This window comes from Schistocerca cancellata, chromosome 6 (genome assembly GCF_023864275.1).
Source record: "Schistocerca cancellata isolate TAMUIC-IGC-003103 chromosome 6, iqSchCanc2.1, whole genome shotgun sequence".
Lineage (NCBI taxonomy): Eukaryota > Metazoa > Arthropoda > Insecta > Orthoptera > Acrididae > Schistocerca > Schistocerca cancellata.
The window spans coordinates 494,854,026-494,870,009 of NC_064631.1; positions in this window are offsets into that span (position 1 = coordinate 494,854,026).

A 15,984-nucleotide genomic window follows, 5' to 3' on the forward strand; every position below is an offset into this window, starting at 1 on the left:
CCTTGTCGAGCGGATGGACGTGTACGCTTATGGAGACAATCTCATGTATCAAAAATGTTCAAATGTGTGTGAAATCTTATGGGACTTAACTGCTAAGGTCATCAATCCCTAAGCTTACACACTACTTAACCCAAATTATCCTAAGGACAAACACACACACCCATGACCGAGGGAGGACTCGAACCTCCACCGGGACCAGCCGCACAATCCATGACTACCGCGCCTGAGACCGGTCGGCTAATCCCGCGTGGAAATCTCATGTATCCATTGACCCTGCATGTCAGTAGGAGATTAATCATGTTTGTGGAGGCTCAATAATGGTGTCAGATGTGTGCTGTTGGAGTAATTTGGGACCACTGTCACGTCTACTCCGACGGACTTAGGGAATTCCAGCAGGACAATGGGACACCCCACATGTATATATTTGCTACAGAGTGGCTCCATGAACATTCTTCTGAGTTGCAACACTTCCGCTGGCAACCAAACTCCCCAGACATGAACATTGTTGAGTATTTCTGGGATGCCTTGCAACGTGCTGTTCAGAAGAAATCTCAACCCCTCGTACGCTTACGGATTTACGGAAGGCCCTGCCGGATTCGTGGTGTCAGTCGCTCCAGCACTACTTGAGACATTAGGCGGGCTCATGCTACGTCGTGTTCCTGCACTTATGGGTGCTCCCGGGGCGTCCTACACGTATTAGGTGAGTGTCCCTGTTTCTTTGGCTCTTCAGTGTAAGATCCACAGCACTTTAAATTAGTTTACATGTTTTTCCACTTGAAATTATAATATGAAAGCTAATTAACAACAGATGATACTCTCTATGTATTCCTCATACGCCTCGGCCACAAAGGTACATACACAAAGACCTAACGCAGAAGCTACTATACATGAACATAGGGCACCATTTATACCACCCTTACAAACTACACCCAGTGTTTAGCTATTATATTTAGTAATATGGGTCAGAAGTAAACATAGCCACAACGTAAATGCACTGCTTGTACGTGCCAGTGCTCCATTCGAGTAACTTAGTACTAGGCAACCATGGATTTTCAGCTCTAGCTTTTGCAATAATAATTTACCTTTTACAGCTAGTAATTTACCCACCATTACGCGGGGAAAATGCAATATATAATTAGTAAAGGTTGACTAGACTTATTCACCACTCAGGTCTTATATTCTGCGGAAAACTAGAGCTTTCTCACCCTGTTTGAAAGTGACCACACTACTTGTACCTCACACTGTGGAACGAAGAAGCTGGCACTTTATTACTTGTGACCAAGTCAACAATCGTTAGCGGAGCTACAAAAGCTGTTCGCGTAGCCAGCGCAGAAAACATAGACCAAAGGCCAAGCACACCCACAGGAAAGCGGCTCTACAATAATGGCAAGCGCCATGTTCCTCTCACATATATCTTATCCAATTTCGACCACACACAAGAAATCCTAACTTCAGTCTTCAATCATGAACGCGAACAGGTTGAGACACTTATAGTACACCACAAGTGTATGCCACATTGTAGCCAGAAGATACTGGTACGGCCATGAACAGCTTGAAACGTAAGTAAAGTTAAATGGACAACTGCCCAATGCGGAATCCTCATCATCCCAACACAGACAACTTTAGCCGCACATTCGATGCCTGAACCTGAGTCTGTGTAAGGACCGACTCATTGTCAAATACCAATCCAGAGACGTGATAAGGACAATAGCAATATACACTGGTAGCAACCTAGGTGAAAGACAAGTCACGTAAACCTCGTGATGACTGGGTGTTGTGCGATGTCCTTAGGTTAGTTAGGTTTAAGTAGTTCTAAGTTCTAGGGGACTGATGACCATAGATGTTGAGTCCCATAGTGCTCAGAGCCATTTGAACCATTTGAACCAAGTCACGTAAACCCACATAAACGACGCAAATTCGCTGCTCGCCCTGTTCACCAATGGAAACCTTGTAAGTGTCCGTTGTCCACCTTGTTCCACGACGATAGCAATCAAACAGCCCCTACGACATCCAAAATGAGAAGACTCACCTGTCCAACGAAGTTACCCCTGGCACCCACAACTGTCGCTCGCCTGCAGGAATTGCACACCCTATCACACCATGCAACGAGAGAGACTTCCATCCCTGCTGAGGGAACCTTCTCAGACAGGAGCACTCACTTGACAAAAAGGAAAGCTGCTGCGTGCGAGCGACACCAGCGAATTGGCACCACACTCCGTATACGTGCCTATTTAAATTCTGACGCAATGTGTACTAATAACCGAATTTTATTGGCAGTGGTTATTGTCTTACATTGCAACATTTTGTGTAGTCATTTCCTAGCGCGTGTAAACGGTGTAAAAGTTTATCCCAGAAGAAATTTTGTAAAAACAAAGAAAATTGTTTGATATCCTGTTGTGCCAGGTGTTACTCATTAGAAGGTCACTTGTGACACCCTTAACAATTCCATAATGTGTTTATTCCGGATAGATTTTTCGAATTATGCTTTATTAATTTCTAAATAGCTAAATAGCGCAAATTATATGTGCGTCCACAGGCTTGTTTTCTTTACGCTCTTATAGGGTGAAATTGCTGATAATCACAGTTCAAGACTCATAGTTAAAATCACGTGCACATAACAATGAGAGATTCTCTCCCTATTAGCGTAATTGCGTTAGAGACAGTACACCTAAAAGGCTAGTGCGCTGAATAGGCAACTAGCGTGCATGTCGCAAGGGCTTGTCACCTGACGGAACTGATGGGCTGAACTATAAAATCCCTGTGTAATGCAGATTGTCGTAGACGTCCCAAGTAATATTGTATTGCTTGACTTCCGGATGGCATTCTATACACAAACACTGTCGTTTGGTGAGAAATTAAACGAGCTAACTGAGGAACAGGCCTTATTTGTTAGCGATACGTAGACTTCTCATGTTATAGGAATCCATAATAAGTTTATAGCGAGATGAAATATACAGATGCGAAGGGAATTCCAGAAGTAGCTCAAGGGAGAGTTACAAGGTTGTCATTGTAACTCTTCAAGCTTCTCCGCCGGATATGGTTTAATAGTCTTCAACGGTATGCCACCGGATCACGCTGTGCAAACTCTCCAATATTTCCTAGGAGCAACTGTTCGACGTCTTCAAGTGGTTCAACCGTGGTGGTGGCTTGATATGAGTCGTACCTAGCCTGATCACGATGTGAAACTTCCACAATATTTCCTCCGAACAACTGTCCGACATCTTCAGGTGGTTCAACCTTGCTGGTGGCTAGGTACGACTCGTATCCAGCCACCAGCCAGGTTGAACCACCTGAAGATGTGGAACAGTAGCTCCGAGGAAGTACTGCGAAATTTGCACAAGGTGATCACGCAACAAACCCGTGAAGACTGTTTACAACGTTGTCGTTATTTGCAATCTATGCACAGTTGTAGTATAGATTTAGCAGTAGGAACAAATGGGCCCATTGCATACCAACCAGCCACTTGAATTCTGTTTATGCAAGTCTAAATTATAATCCATTTACTATAATTCATGACTTCAGATGAGCAATTTCCCCTATTCCCTTTGTATCTTTCTAGTCCAATAGGGTGAATGCGGTAACTGGTTCAATTTATATAACTTATTACTCAAAAAGAAAAAAGAAATTACACCACTACTGACCAGACACTTAATATTACAGGAAGGGAGAAACATTATGTTAGCAAGAGGCATATGGAACTAAATTGGCTACGATGTCTTAGACACAATGTCCAGTAAATTTAAAAATCAAGTAGCTGTATGACATAAAGGAATTTCCTAGCGTTAATTTAATGTTCTAATCGACAAGTTGCCTGGCCCAATGCAATACTTTTGTGTAGACGAATGTTAGGTTATGGATGTGGATAAAATACAGGATTTTAATACCATCTTCAACAAAATTTAAATATGTGGTTACTTAACTATTAACTCGTCTTCTGTGTGCAAGATGAAGGCTACCAGCTAAACGGTACTGTCATTGCTAACAACCATCAAGCTGTTTAACGTGGAAGAGCTTCAAGTATACAGTTAAAGTGCAAAACAAAACTTTGTTCCCAATAACAAATCCTAGAGAGAATGAACTTATCTGTAATAATTTTTATCAATTTTCAGAGATGTCTGGATATTCAAGTAGCATAAAATCTTACATCTTCTCCAGCTAAAAGACACTGTGCTATGATTTAATTATGAAGTGGATTGTGGATGTAATTTCTTAGACTTTCCCGGCGATTTGATGACATCTCGTGGAAATCGGGTTTTCTGCCGGATATCAGCGTCTTCCAAACACGATATTTCGACGTCATTACTTGACGTCATCATCAGGTGTTCACGACAGCAATTGGAGGCGGCCGGAGTGGGCGCGGACGGAATAGGGAACACCTAGAGCGGCAGGATAGCGCGACTCGCGGGCGCGGACCGACTAGGGAACGGCAAACAGAACACCAGGCACCGGGCAGGCATAAATATGCGACCCGGTCCAGCAAGCAGCCAGTCTCAGGGAACACCTGATGAAGACGTCAAGTAATGACGGCGATATATCGTGTTTGGAAGACGCTGATATCCGGCAGAAAACCCGATTTCCACGAGATGGATTGTGCATGTTTGATCCAGTGGGTTCCTGTCAGAATGTATTACACGCAAAGAAACAGTATCGTTTTTACATATGCTACTTTGTATTTCACGCTAATCACTTCCGTGTAGTATAAATTAAATTATAGGCCACAAAACAGCTGCCTCTCTGTATTATCAGAATTGAATGCTTAGACAATGTAGAGTGAGAGAACTGTATAAATAATGTTCTGTCTATCTGCAGTTATTTACCTGTAAACCTCGAGGAAATTGTTAATGCAGACCCCCAACAAAGAAGGTATAAGTGTTATACCAAAGTGTTAAAACAATAGGAGGAGAACATATTTTTCGCAATCAGACCATTTAACACCACAATTTAACCAAATATAGGTATCACCGAATAAGGAATGATTCCTTACAAAGATATTAATCGACAGCCATGACAGAAAAGCAATATTTCTAACAGAGTTAAATCATTGCCTGTTAAACACACATGTAGCTCTCCTTTTGTAACTTAATAGTTCTGTAGCATTAGAAAAACGCACATGGCTCATATTTTGCCACTACTTTGATACCATGTACCTGTATGCTTACAATGGTGCTACTGTGACATACAGCGATAAAATCTGGTTTGCGTGCACTTCAGACATGAGTGACATACACAAAGATCTACAATTCGGTGACAATCTTATAAAATACTATGATACATATCTTCCTGACGAAAGAGAATGATACTGAGGTGTTATGTAGAACTCTGTGATGATGCTAGGAATAGCAGTTTGATCATTGTACCGGTAATACATAAGTATGATTTATGATCACAGCCGAAAAAATCAGTCTTTAAGTAGTCCATAATATTTTGTCAAGAAACTTGTTCAGTATGACTGAAAGTTATCTCAATGTTATCGATACTCTATGATCTCCACACAAGTGTAACTTCTTATATTAAGAATTGGCTTGTATGGTATTGTATTGTATGTTAACCGGGGACCTAGAAACGAAGGAGAGGCTCCGTCCCTGCTGCAGCTGCAGTGGTCCACATCCCTACGACGACCACCACAGTCCACTTTAACCCCCCCCTCCCCACATCGAACCAAGGGTTATTGTGTGGTTCACCCCCTGGTGGACCCTCCACCCCCTCACTCCGCCTAGGGAACGTCTCACACCAGACGAGTGTAACCCCTATGTTTGCGTGGTAGTGTAATGGTGGTGTACGCGTATATGGAGAACTTGTTTGCGCAGCAATCGCCGAATTAGTGTAGCTGAGTCAGAATGAGGTGAAACAGTCCACATTCGCCGAGGCAGATGGAAAACCGCCCAAAAACCACCGACAGACTGGCCGGCTCTCCTGACCGCCGGGCGGATTCGTACTGGGGACCAGGTGCTCTTTCTCACTCCGGAAAGCCGTGTGTAAAACTGCTCGGCTAACCGGGCGGGCAAGAATTGGCTTACTTTCACCTCATTGCCTTACTTTTACCTTAGTTTTTCTACACAAATACCTGGGAGAGACTAGATTTTCGCTTTTAAATGACACCTGGGTTGGTACTTAAATAAGTACAGTATTAAATTCAAAGTAAGTAAGTTTTTGGCTGCAAACAGTAACACTATAGGTACAAATGTCATATGTACATTACATGTCTAACCGATCTTCTTAAATGCCTTGACATACAAATTCGGGGCTTAGTTGCAATTTATAGTGACATGGTGGAACCAGACATTTATTGTACTAATGAACGGCTTATTTATGGTGTACCTGTAACAGATCGATATCACAAACAAGTACTTGGAACATTATGCAGTATGTTCAACGCATGGATTGTGCATTCCCTCCGTTGCGCGTGACTGCCAATGACTGGACTGCCATCAGAGAAACGTGTGTTTCACTATGTAGTACAGCTATATAGAAATGGCTACCATAGAGCTTTTGCTAAGGAAAAATATGTCAGAATGAAGAATGGTTGAGTTCAATTTTTGTAATTACTGTGGAAAAGACATACTACAATACGTATTTTAAGTGTGTGGTACATAGTCTGGAACACAGACTCGTGACCCCAAGCAGCACACCTGCACCTAGGGGGGCGCTGGATAATATGGATACAGTTGGAAAGCCTTGACAGGCAGCTGAATAACCACCTATGTGCAGAAGGAGAAAAGGAGAAGAAAAAAATGTTTTCGTAAAACCACCCTTTAGTTTATACTTAATGCTTGTCGTCCCCCAGTCACCTTTCCAGCACCACATGCAAAGCAGTGCGTGGCGATCGTGGCATTGTGAGTTGTCTGGGTGATTCGTATGTTAGCCTTGTAGTGATATCTTGCATTAACCTTCAGAATAGCAAGAGGAGGGCAAAACTTTTTTATTCAGTTAAACTTAACACATAGTCTATATTACGTCTTAGTAGAAGAAGAGACTTTTCACAATGAATGTCATGTTCAGTATCTTCAGTTCAGAAATCTAGTTAATATGTATATCTTTTTCAAAAGTATGTTCCGAGTAAAAGCCAACGTCATCTACCAACTTCTTTAAAATTTTTTGTGTTAGACATTAAAGATGACCCTTCAGTAGCACGTGTTATTGAATAAGCATTTCTATTGCTAAGAATATGCTAAAGTTATCTTCATATTCTAGACTCTACTTATATATCAACAACTCTTTAAAAATTCACAAGTCGGCAGCAATTTTGTCCGCTAATAATTTTTTTAATCTTCATATAAGGACCACTCCTCCCCGGAGTACGAGTTACTGAAAATGCTGCTGTGCATAAATGGTTGTGTGTTGGGTGTTTAATATGTATGATGTATTCCGTTCTACGTCAACTGATGTGCTTCAATTATGTGTACATGTGCAGTTTAAACTGTACGATTTGTAGGCACAAATACGTATAGTTACATTAAATGACACAACACACACTGTACTGACAACACAACTTATCATGGCCGAGGAACGCAGTCCTTTAATGGATATATTATTTCAAGGTTTAATGCCCGCAATATGAAACAGGTAAAGAGAGGCGTCAGGCATCATACTAACTCGTCTGTTACCAAAACAGCTCAGGTTCTTTTTGTATTGAAATTTCGTTGAAATTAAAACTGCTTTAATGTGATGGGTTCAAGTAGAGAAATATTTTCGTGTGGCATGTATATCACTGGTCATTTAGGAGTAAGGTAATTTCTGTGAATGAGATGAAAGATAGCCGTTGTGCGACAACCACAAGAATACAATGGAAACTACTATTAAACTTCGCAAATAAGTAAAAATGGCACTGAAGTTAAATAACTGTAATCAAAATGCCGGCTTTGTTAATTATTACCGCGGCTTTGTGCGGGTTAATATTAAAATAGCCAAATGAGACGTCGTGGCCGGGCAAATGGCTGGCAACAATTACTCAGACTAGCGCTGTACTGCGTGGTCTGATTTGCTAAAAAATAAGTTACTAGTTTTCTAAGATGTATGAATGTTAAGTATGCATAAATAAAGTTTTTAAGAGCAATTAAACACTTGTGTTTAAACCTAAATGCGACGTACGTGCACCTCAACGCCTCTCATGTCTATCCTTATCCAAGATCAAAACCATAGTAAGTAATTACTTAAAGTAACTCGGCTGATTCACAGTTATTAATATTCTTAACATGGTGTGCGTTCCTGTAGTCATGTCCTAGTTCATGAACCACGGGCAACGTATTAGAGGCCAAGTAAGTGGTCCCGACCGTCGGATACCAGTTACTTTGGAATAAGGCTGGGCATCTCGGACATATTCTGAGTCGTGGTCACCTTTGTGCTCATACGGCAAAGACTACCAAATCCACCGGTTAGTCCCTCAGCCGTTAGGGGTAAAACCCAATGGGACTCGGGGCAAGTAAGGCTAGCAACCTGCTTCCCTGGTACTTTAAATATGATGCTGGCAACAATCAGACCAAAATGCCTCGGACATTTAGAGGTGACGGAGTCCCACCTCTAACCGACAAACCAGGGACTCCTAAGATACGACTTGGCAAACAAATGGTAATGAGATTGGGAGCTATTAATATCAATGGGGGCTACTCTGGGAAGAAGGTAGAGCTGGCAGAGGCTGCAAGTAAGATGGGGCGGGACGTTTTAGCTGTTAGTGACATTCGGGTAAGGGATGAGAAAGAAGAGGAAGTGGGAGAATACAAGGTCTACCTGTCAGGAGTCAAAGCAGGAATAGCACAATGGGGTGTAGGGCTTTCCATCAGGAAAGAAATGGAACCCAGCGTAGTTGCAATAAGGTATGTAAACGAACGACTGATGTGGATAGATTTGACAGTGTCTAGCAAGAAAATTAGGATTGTGTCAGTATATTTTCATTGTGAAGGGATAGATCAAGATAAGATGGATAGTTTTTATGAGGCACTGAGTGATGTATTTGTTAGAGTAAAGGACAAGGACAGTGTTCTGCTCATGGGTGATTTTAACGCCAGGATTGGAAATCGAACAGAAGGGTATGAAAAGGTTATGGGTAAATTTGGAGAGGATATGGGGGCCAACAGGAACGGGAAACAACTCTTGGATTTCTGTGCCAGTATGGGCTTAGTAATCACAAACTCCTTTTTTTAACATAAGAACATTCACCGGTATACTTGGGAAGGCAGGGGAACCAGATCTGTCATTGACTATATAATAACAGATCAGGAATTCAGGACAGCTGTGAGGGACACACGTGTATTCAGGGGATTCTTTAATGACACTGATCATTATTTAATCTGCAGTGAAATTGGGATTGTGAGGCCGAAAGTGCTGGAGGTCAGGTCCATATGTAGGAGGATAAGAGTGGAGAAACTTCAGTATAAGGAAATCAGCCACAAGTACATAACAGCGATCTCAGAAAGGTACCAGTTAGTTGAATGTAGTCCATTACAGTCATTTGAAAAGGAATGGACAAGGTATAGGGACACAGTACTAGAAGTGGCTAAAGAATGTCTTGGAACAGTAGTGTGTAAAAGTAGGATGAAGCAAACAGCTTGGTGGAATGATGCAGTCAAGGCAGCCTGTAAAAGGAAAAAGAAGGCGTATCAAAACTGGCTACGTACCAGAACCCATGTAGACAGAGAAAGTTATGTTGAAGAAAGAAACAAAGCCAAACAGATAATTGCAGCATCCAAGAAGAAATCGTGGAAGACTTTGGAAACAGGTTGGAGACTATGGGTCAAGCTGCTGGAAAACCATTCTGGAGTGTAATTAGCAGTCTTCGAAAGGGAGGTAAGAAGGAAATGACAAGTATTTTGGACAGCTCAGGAAAACTGCTGGTGAATCCTGTGGATGCCTTGGGCAGATGGAGGGAATATTTTGAAGAGTTGCTCAATGTAGATGAAAATGCGATCAGTAATGTTTCAGATTTCGAGGTAGAATGGGATACGAATGATGATGGAAATAGGATCACATTTGAGGAAGTGGAAAAAATGGTCAATAGATTGCAGTGCAATAAAGCGGCTGGGGTGGATGAAATTAAGTCGGAACTCATCAAATACAGTGAATGTCGGGTCTTAAATGGCTACACAGGATAATTGAAATGGCCTGGGAGTCGGGACAGGTTCCATCAGACTGGACAAAAGCAGTAATCACACCAATCTTTAAACATGGAAACAGAAAAGATTGTAACAACTACAGAGGTATCTCTTTAATCAGCATTGTGGGTAAAATCTTCTCAGGTAATGTTGAAAGGAAAGTGCGAGTATTAGTTGAGGACCAATTGGATGAAAATCAGTGTGGGTTTAGGCCTCTTAGAGGTTGTCAGGACCAGATCTTTAGCTTGCGGCAAATAATGGAGAAGTGTTATGAGTGGAACAGGGAATTGTATCTATGCTTTATAGATCTAGAAAAGGCATATGACCGGGTTCCTAGGAGGAAGTTATTGTCTGTTCTACAAGATTAGGGAATAGGAGGCAAACTTTTGCAAGCAATTAAAGATCTTTACGTGGATAGTCAGGCAGCAGTTAGAGTTGACGGTAAATTGAGTTCATGGTTCAGAGTAGTTTCAGGGGTAAGACAAGACTGCAACCTGTCTCCACTGTTGTTCATATTATTTATGGATCATATGTTGAAAACAATAGACTGGCTGGGTGAGATTAAGATATGTGAACACAAAATAAGCAGTCTTGCATATGCGGATGACTTAGTTGTGATGGCAGATTCGATTGAAAGTTTGCAAAGTAATATTTCAGAGCTAGATCAGAAATGTAAGGACTATGGTTTGAAGATTAGCATCTCCAAAACGAAAGTAATTTCAGTGGGAAAGAAATATAAACGTGTTGACTGCCAATTAGGAGGAACAAAGTTAGAACAGGTGGACGGTTTCAAGTATTTAGGATGCATATTCTCACAGGATGGCAACATAGTGAAAGAACTGGAAGCGAGGTGTAGCAAAGCTAATGCAGTGAGCGCTCAACTACGATCTACTCTCTTCTGCAGAAGGAAGTCAGTACCAAGACTAAGTTATCTGTGCACCGTTCATCTTCCGACCAACTTTGTTATATCGGAGCGAAACCTGGGTGGATCCAGGTTACCTTATCAATAAGGTTGAGGTTGCGGATATGAAAGTAGCTAGGATGATTGCAGGTACTAGTAGATGGGAACAATGGCAGGAGGATGTCCACAATGACGAAATCAAAGAAAAACTGAGAATGAACTCTATAGATGTAGCAGTCAGGGCGAACAGGCTTAGATGGTAGGGTCATGTTACACGCATGGGAGAATCAAGGTTACCCAAGAGACTCATGGATTCAGCAGTAGAGGGTAGGAGGAGTCGGGGCAGACAGAGGAGAAGGTGCCTGGATTCGGTTAAGAATGATTTTGAAGTAATAGGTTTAACATCAGAAGAGGCACCAATGTTAGCACTGAATAGGGGATCATGGTGGAACTGTATAAGGGGGGCTATGCTCCAGACCGAACGCTGAAAGGCATAATCAGTCTTAAATGATGATGATGATGATGATAATAATAAATCTATATCGTTTTTAAAGACAACTGTGTTAAATGATAAATTTTTTTCTGAACAATTTTACTTATGTCTTTTAAGCATAATTGTCTTAATCCATACCACTGATCGGAATTCTATTTGCATAAATATTGTTCTCCGCAAAGCAACCAGTATAAGGGGGCGAGGGCGGGTTCCTTAATTTTGCTATTTTAGATGTGGACAATCATAGCAAGGCGTGCAGCTCATGGGAAGTGTGCAGCTCCCCATGGGAGAAGGCTGCATCTCCTTAGGTGCGAACTGATGGACATCCCGATGCAGTGGCAGCATTGGCATGTAGCAAAGTGGCTGTTGACTCTGTGTCAGTTACCAGAAAGATGCATGTGATCGCCGAGAGGATGACAGCTGGGGCTCCTCTGTGCATATTTAGTATGTCTTAAATAAACTGCAATCTGATCCTACTACAAATGACGGTTATCTGTGTTTGATGCTAGGCCACGGTGCTATGAATTTTTAAACATGTGCTAAGTGGACCTTTTGTTACACGTTCAGTGTACTGTTGATTATGTGAAGTTTACTGAAACATATTAACGTAAAAAATAATGTCGACATGTGTAAATGCACCATCATTTGTTAAATGTACTTATTTGAGTACAGACGTTTCAAGAATCTATTGTTTAAGTAACGAACTGTGGTAATTTTTAAATATTAAAAATTCTGAATTAAGATAGTTTACTTTAGAATTTGGATGACGCTCTTGGAAAGTAGTTGGAAGTGTGTTTTTGGAATGCTGAGGAAAATCGGCAAGGTTTCAGCAAAATCTCTTACATGCTCTCCCAAAATGAAACATATTTCCCCATAGATATAGCGATTATTCTGACTAAAGGTAACCTCCCGTTTCACATATCCACACATTACCCTGATATCACTTTTTGGTTCATAAATAATTATAATGATTCAGCTAACTGAATAATACTCATCCCCTGATCACCCAATTAAACTACAGCATTGGGGTAGCGAAGTGGAATATGTCCATTTTGGGTCATAAATTAGACCACGTATAGGTACCGGGGTTTGATTACATAAGGATGCTAGGACATGTGGCCTGTTTATGTAAGGAGAACCATGAGCCCTTTGTGCTCATATTGCTGCGAATATACGGCGTAAGCTTTTTGAATAATGTATGTACAAACGAAAGGAGTAAATAGAGAAGAACAAAACAAGGAAACTAACCTAATAAAGTGCCAGTGATGTACCTATTTTACATCTCCGTGATATGTTGATGCAGCAACATCGCAGCTGTTACGTTGTAAAAAGACTGACCTTGGAACACTCAATCACAAGTAATGCCTTGGGCTGTGCCGGAGACATGTAAGCAGTGAGGCGACAGCATAAACACTGCATCATGTCCAGGTTTCAGTTCGTCCAGTGAACAGCAAATGCAGTATGCATTTGTAACATCTGCAGCAGTTGCCGTGGCTCCACACATGTTTTCCAGTGAAGAAATGGCTAACATCACTTGATGTATGGATATGCTACACTCATTGTTTCACGAAGCATGTAATCAGAAAACATAGGAATGTGTCTACTACGTGCCGTCACCGCCTGCTAGTTCATTTAAACCCTCAAAAAGCTGGGAGACCAAGAACAGTGTCGACATCACGAATGGAGGGGCGTGTATTACAACTGGGTACATGGTTGGGCACAAGTACAATTGCTTCAGAACAACGTGTTCTGCTCTCCACCATTTGGGGGATTTTTCCATGACGGACATTTGTTCCCATATTGCGCACACAGTGGCCAAACCCTCACCACATTTGATCGTACTGCATTGGTGGCCTTCTGTCAATGGGTCTTTTATAATCCGGAAGTAATCTCGAGTTAATTACAAACGCAGTACGCATTATTTGACATAGTGTTACGAAGTTCCAGACACATTTTTGGGCTTATGAGGTCACACGTGCTGCCACTGAGATGGTACAACAACTGACATTTTCCATTAACGTTTGTGTATGTGTCACTCGTGATCGTTTGATACGCCGACATTTGACACGTGGAAGACTTACTGATCGTTTGTACCTTCGTTTCCTTCAACATAAGCTATATGACTATATGGATACTGTTTCTTATGGTCAAAAGATGTGAATCTGTGTCGTGCATAATTATTGACCAGCGCACTGCCGTATGGCTATTCGGAAATGAATCGTCAGTAAGAAGTTTAAAGTTTGTGGCTTTACAATAACGTTGCCTTTCCATTCCTCCGATTTGAACCTGCTGGACATTTTTAAATGGGAACATTTAAAAGCTTTGGTGTACACAGCCCTGTTGATCGTGTCGGTGAACACTGTGAACGCAATGCGGATGGTTTTCAATGCATTCCGGCCGCGCTGGGATTTTTATGACCATTGATGAGGAGACCTGCTGAAACCTGTATTCACATGAACGGAGGCCGTGTTGAACGCTTGTAGTAATGTGTGTGTGTGTGTGTTCAAGTTCGTATCCAGTGTTTGGTTCAGACTGGAGAGTGTTATGAGCTGTTCACTTAGTCAGCGGTAATATATCCTATAAGGAAACTAAGACTTTCGAGTGTTACGTCTTTAGAGCTATTAGCTGTTCCTCTACTCCTTCCTTTCTTTTGTATGTACAATAGTGAAGACGCGTATGTAAGTGATCCAATGACAACGTCGAAAGTTCAGTGAGCTTATTTGAGAAAGATTTTGGGGTCCATTAGAAGACTATGTTGCCAGAAGACATTAGCATAATTTAGGAATACCTTGAGTTTGTCGATGATTGAACATGCACTGCCTGTTGACCCCGAACGTAATTAAATACAGCGTTTAGCGTACAGATCGGCGTAGTAATCCATTACTGTTTGAATACAATTACCTATAATTACCAGAAGGATTGACAGCATCAAAATACATAGGGGTCATCGTCCTGAGTGACCCAAAGTGCATTGGCTGCATAAAACTTCTTGTATGATGAAGCGGCTGTGTTTCATTGGAAGAATACTAAAACTATGCAATTCAAACATTGAAGAAGTGTTTTATAGAACACACGTAAGACCATTTCTTGAGTAACTGTCGTCAGTCAAAATCTTATTCGGTAAATTTCAGCCGAAGAGATAGAGAAAAGGAATGAAAAGTGGCTCGTTTCATCATTGGTTCATTCCGTGAACGAAAACTCTGTAGAAGACGTTAAGAGAAATCCAGAGGCAATTTCTTCAAGAAAGATATGTAACACACACTAGTCCAATAATAAAGTTCCGGGAACGCACGTTCCAAGAAGCCAGCCAACATACTGCTCCCAGCATGTATATCTTACGAAGTCATTACTACGAGAATGAAGTTAGAGCTCATGATAAGGCTTATTGACAGTTGTTCCTTCTACGCAGCATCCCCAAGTGGCATAGTAAAGAACCTCTAGAGTGCTTGCGGAGAATAGCTGTGGTTGTATAAATGATGAAACGATTTATGCGGAAAGGGTATTGTCAGTTTCTTAGTCGGATAGAACGTTAAATGCTTGTTCCCTCCAGTATCTCCCTTTCTGATGCTACTTTTTGCTTTTATACATTTCTTTCTTCACATCGTTTAGTAAGGAATGCTCGTTCTTAAGTCATCTGCTGATCAAACTTTCTCTAACTTCACTGTTATGTCATTCATATGTAACGATTTGTTAGTTAACGCTTCAGTATAACACACCACTCCGAATAGAGTGCATAATTTTGTGGAACCTTTACAACTGTCCATTTTGTGTTACGAACAAAGCTATCTTACATTAAGGGGTGCCGGAACAATCCATCTCCTCCATGTAAATTTTAGCAAATATAAGGAACATTTTTTCTAAAACCATTAAACGTATTGCTTTGAAATTTGGACTACATGTTCAGTAAATATTTCTCTACTAATTTGTAATGCCATGTTAATAAATATTTATTGGTTTTTGTTTTACAATTTTTTTTAAAGAGATGCTTATTTTTTCTCTAAAATTTTCCACTTTTTCTTCTATAGCTCTTGAATTATGAAACATTTTTGTACAATTTGTTAAAAAAATGAAGCAAAAGAAGTAAGTAAAATTGTGTATAAATTTTATTGATATGCTGTCAGCAGTTTTTGAGAAAATGTTCCTCAAAGATGAAAATTTTAAAGTTATGGGAAATGGCTTCCAAAGCTTTTTAATACATTCCTGCCCCATACGATGGATTATCAGCATCCTCTTCTTTTTCCAATGTTATTTTCCTTTTCACCGGGCTTTTCTTTCCTTTTGTTGTAGGCTTTTGTCTCTTCTTCCAGCACCTCTTATTCTTTCTTCATCAATTAGGCGCATTGTGAAAAGGGTGTTGTGTCCTGGTTTCAGCACATCATATTTGATAATGTTTCCTTCATTGTATGTTTCCACTGCATCATACACTCCAAAATGAAATGTTTTTATCTGTACAAACACTCTTTTGGGAACCCTAATCAAATTTCAATTATTTACACTTTCATTTG